Consider the following 5,581-nt stretch of genomic DNA (forward strand, 5'->3'; position numbering starts at 1 on the left):
TTAACTAATTGCTTTGTGTTTTGATAATGAATGTCAATGTGTCTGGACCTAGAACCTGTGAAATGTGACTCAGAAATATAAACCACCAATACATTATCTTCCATCACGGTGATTGGTCGAATCGGACGTGTCCAGATATCTGTGATCAAAGCAGCAAACCACGTTAGAGAATTACAAGCATCTGAAACACAAGCATATTCAGCTTCAGTAGATGAACATGAAACAAAACTCTGTTTTCTCACTTGCCAGTAAACAGGACATCCATTCAGGAACATCATGTAACCAGAAGTGCTTTTGCGTGATTTCTTATCACTTGCCCAATCAGAATTGGCATAGCAACATAACTCTGGATGATCAGTGTGTGTTGGTTCTAGCAATAACTTCATGTGTTTAGTGTGTTTCAGGTATTTCAACAACTTCTTAATGCATGCCCAATGAAATTGTGTTGCCTTACCTACGTGTCGTGATAAAAGATTGACACTAAGTGCAATGTTGGGTCTGGTCCAACTACTAATGTATAATAGTGAACCAATGACTGAACGATAAAGTGTTTGGTCCTCGAACTCAGGACTTGGTTCATGTGTTAAGTTGTGAAAATCTGTTTGCATGGGTGTCTTTGTTGTTAGCATCTTTCATGTTGCAATGATGCAAAATGTGGTCAATTTTCTCTTCTTGTGAAAGACTAAACCCCTTCTGTGTCTTTTCAATCTGGACACCTAAATAAGTGCTAATGTGTCCTAAAGATTTCAGTGTGAAGTTTCTCTGCAAACGTTTGGCAAAAATCTCACTCATTTTCTTATTTGGACCAACGTACACAATGTCATCAACATAAACAAGAACTATCTCATATGTATTGTTAGATCTTTTTGTGAACATGCACTCATCAGTTTTGGACTTAATGAAGCCCATTGAATTTAGTTTGTCAGTAAGACATAAGTACCACATTAAACCTGACTGTTTCAGACCATAAAGACTTGTTCAGGAACCAGGTATCCCCTTCTTGCTTTCGGAATCCTGGAGGGCTTATCACGTAGATCTCTTCATCTAGGTCTGCATGTAGATAAGCTGTGTCCACATCAAATTGGAAAACTTCTAAACCAAGAATAGTTGCAGTGGTTAAAGGAATTTTTACACTTTCAGTTCTGACTGTTGGTGAGTAAGTGTTTGTGTAGTCCTCAGGATAACGTTGAGTGAAACCCTGAACTACAAGTCTGGCTTTGTACAAAGACTCACCATTCGGTTTCTTCTTGATTCTGTAGACCCATCGAGTGCCAATGACTTTCTTGTTTGCTGGAGGCTTTGCAGGTGTGAATGCATTAAGTTTCTTTAAACTGTCCATTTCATCCTGCATTGCATCATACCATTTGTCTTGCTCTGAATCAGGAAGCTGTTTGATTTGTGTGAATGTCTCAGGAGGAAGAGTAACGTTGCAAATCAAAGGCAAGGGTGTTTTTGTCAGTTGCCACGAATATCGTTGTGGAGGGATTCCTTTTGTGACCCTCTTGGAACGTCTCAGAACAACAGTCCATTCTTCTTCTTCTTCGTCCTCGTCCTCACGTTCGTCGCTAGCATCAGCATCTGCAGCTTGCGAAGACGGAACATCAGGTTGTGAAGAACTGGTAGAAGGAATATCTGCCTGTGAATTGTCATCAGGCTGCGTGGCATCTGGAACATCATCTCTAGGAAAATAAACTCCAGGATCATTGGAATGAATCCTGGACAAGTCAATGTCTTCCTCAAAATTAGCAGATTGTGAAATGACAATCACATGTTTAGGATCAATGAATTTGCACCATTTTGAGTTATCATCAATACCCATAAATCTCAGTCTCTTTGCTACTGGACCTCCCTTTCTTCTTTGACTTAAGGGAGTGTTCACCATAACGTATGAACCAAAAATGTGGAGGTTCTTGAGATCAGGCTTGTAGCCATACAGCATGTAGAAAGGAGTTTGATTGATTACACTGCTCCAAGTACGGTTGACAATGTAATTTGCATATTTGATTGCTTCACCCCAGTATATGCTACCGAGATTGGCATCTTCTAAGAGACAACACATCATGGTTTGTAGAACCCCTTGTCTTCTTTCTACGACTCCGTTATGAGCCGGTGTATATGGAGTGGATGTCTGATGAAGAATTCCATTCTTACGCATCCAGTCCTGGAAACACCAAGACATGAATTCTGCACCACGGTCACTCTGGATTCTGGCGATGCGAACTTGGTATTGTGTAGAAACAAAAGCTGCAAAGTCTTTAAAGATCTGAAAGGTCTCAGATTTCTCTCTCATAGGATATACAAATCCATATCTAGAATGTTTATCTACAATTGTTAAAAAATGCTTTCTACCACCAAATGATGGTGGGAAAGGACCCACTATGTCAGTGTGTACCAAATCAAAAATGCATGTTGACAGGCATGTAGCGTGTTTGGGAATTGCAGCTGCCTTGGATTTAGCTTTCCTGCAAACTGCACAATCCAAAAACACCTTACACCCCTTTAGATCCAAACCTTTTGCGAACTCCGGCATCTTTCTAAGAACACGGAAACTGGCATGCCCCAATCTTCTATGCCACTTGTGAATACACTGGAATGCAAAGGTTTACCAGTTAGTGAATTCTCAACATTAACAGTTTCATGAGGAACCTCAGGCTTGCTCTGAGCAACCTGCTTCTGTTTTCTCTGTTTGTTGGCTTTAGGAGCCTTTGGAGTAGCAACGGGTTCTCTCTCTGAACCAACTCTCTCTGGGCCCGTGCTGTCCATTTTTGGAGTTTGCATACTTGCCTGTGCTTGCCCTTTTAGGCTTTGGCTTTATGTAATAAACACCACCAATCAGCATAGTTTCAGCAACAATATCTCCATCTTTAACTATGTAACTTGCTTTTTCGAGGTGGTGAACCTGGAACTTTAACTCTCTAGACAAGTGACTTTGACTAAGCAAATTACTGGTTGCTGAAGGTATGTAATAAACATCAGGGATGAATGTATCGAGCACTTCAATGTAAACAGTTCCTTTTCCCATGACCTTGCAAGTGTAGTTGGAAAAGGAGTACAGTTCTCGATATTCGGGCTCTGGCTCGCCCATCTCTGTGAAAAGTTCCTTTCTGTGGGTAACGTGTACAGCTGCTCCACTATCTAAAGTCCACAAAAGACATCTGTCATACTTTGGATCAGGTTGTGGAACATTGGTTATGGCCAATGTTGCGAGTGGAGCTTGTGGATCACGCCTTGGACAACGACTTATAGATAGATCTGTCCAGGTTTGTTGCAATGTATTTAATTGTTGCTCTAATAAATTTTCGCCACGAGATGGCAGTGCAGCTTCACTTCTTGGCTGCACCAGACCTTTGTACGTGGCAGAAGAAGTAGAACAAAGGAGATCACGTGACCTCGGTGACTTGTACATATCTCTCTGTTCTGATTCGCCTAAGGCAATTTCATCTAGGGGGGGTGTCTTAGGTTGTTTAGAAGAAGGCAAGATGGCGTCCTCAGACATTTTGGAAGTGGGGAAACCCCTCCTACTTGCTTCTAATCTTTTATAGTGTTTTTTAGCTTCTAGGACTTGTTTTTCAAAGTATTCTATCCGATCACAATAGCTTTTCATATCTTCCGCAGGGCCTCAGAAGGATTCATAAGTTTTACTTTCTGCGTGGGGGTGTTTTTCCTCTGCCGGCAGTTGCCGCGAGGGCTTTGGCCAGACATCAATCGTTTCAAAATCTCCAAAAGTTTGGGAGTGAAGTTGCTCTGGCAATGTGGAATGTTTTGGCTTTGCCCCAAGCATGTCATAATCTCTTGGAGATATTTGGGAACGTGCATAATCAGAAGGGGGAACCACTGATCTCGGTTCGTAGATCTCACCTCCTGTAGCTTCTTCCCCCATAGCAGGGTCTTCATCCAGTCCGGTTACTGGAGTTTGGGAAGTTGGAAGCCAGCGTAAGAAGTATTGCATTTCTGTGTCAGAAGAAATGGATCCTTCCGAGCGTGTTTCATATCTGTCTTTTTTCTTTTTCTTCCTTGGCATGGTTAGAAAGTTGATTTTTAAGCGTACCTCAGTAGCTGAATCATTCTTTCTAATTAGCCTGGTCGCTTATCTCTTAAAGATAGCTTGGAAACAGCCGTAAATTATAAACCATCCTTCTGCTGCCATTAATTGTCAGGGGAAGATATTTCACCCTGAACTAAATGAAGCTTAGACCGCGGCTTTTCCAAACAGGCATATCGTCTATAAGCGAAAAATAAAATAAAATCCCGGAAACATGTTCTAATTAAAAACAAAACTTTAATACAAAAATAATAAAAATAGAAAATAAAACAAATCTATCTAATTGTTACATTTTGGCAGAAACAGTTTGTCTCCCAGCTTCCGGGCAGACGGACAAAGATCAAAAGGGGAAAAAAGTCTCTGGAATGTGTGATGTACATAAACATGTTAAGCATACGCAATAAATCATTGTCAGATAAGGCTTATGACCTGCGCAGTAACTCTTTCAGTAACTATTCAGTTCAGTTCGACTAGCAAACATTTAACGCAGTGACAAGGGAGGCTGACGTGGTCCCATTCCCCGCCTTCCTCAGTCAGGGGGAGGGGAGGAGCCCCTGAAGGCAGCAAGCAGCACTGGGGGAGATGGCGGCCAATGCAAGCAGGTGATGCCTTGCGGAGGAGGGAGAAAGTGAAGCTGAAGAGGCGGGTGGAGGCCCCTGGTTTTGTGGGAGGGAAGTGCCATGGTTTTGGGAGCTCTTGTTCTTGGCTCCGTTTCCTTCCCCAATCGCCTTGTACAGCTCGGAAGGGAGCTCTGACTCAGCAAACGGACCCCGGGCTTGCACGCCTGCTCTGGGCGTGTCCACAGGAGGGATGAAGAGACACCCAAGTCCTCCATGGGGCTTTCATTGTGCAATCGAATCCGGGAAAGAGAAACCTTCCACTGGTTTTAATGTTGGCTGGCGCAGAAGGGGTTTTTGGGAGGAAAGCGGGTTTTTTATTCCGTGGTAATCCAGTTTCAGAGAGGTCAGGAGCCAGCCTTCTCCATATATTCAGATGGTTAAATTAATGTCGGAACCCGGGGTTGCCTGGTCTATCACCAGTATGAGGTCATTGGGGTGTTTATTATAGAGTGCTTAAGTCAGCTTGGCATTCAGGTTATATGACTAATCCTTTACAGGATTTAGGATGGCCTTTTTAAAAAAAAAATCATCAATCACTCAGGAAGAAGGGGAATGGGAACCACCTGTGCAGGAAGCTCCTCAGCGCTAGCCTCCTGCACACGTGGTCCCATTCCCCTCCTTCCTGAGTCAACATGAAGGGGACTGTGGCTCGCGCTGATGACATCACCAGCCTCACCAGCCATAAACCTCACTGCACGTCACTGGTTCTAACTGACCATGGGAAAAGATCGCAATGGACTTCATCATCAAACTCCCAGACAGCAGTGGGAATAGAGTAATCTGGACAGTTATTGATTTGTTTTCCAAGCAGGCACACATCATAACTTGCTCAGGATTGTAGTCTGCAAAGAAATTAGTGAAAATCTTTGTGAAACACATTTATTGCCTGCATGGAATATCCAAGAGGATCATTTCAGAC

Source organism: Natrix helvetica, assembly GCF_964273705.1.
Source record: "Natrix helvetica genome assembly, chromosome: Z".
Classification (NCBI taxonomy): domain Eukaryota; kingdom Metazoa; phylum Chordata; class Lepidosauria; order Squamata; family Natricidae; genus Natrix; species Natrix helvetica.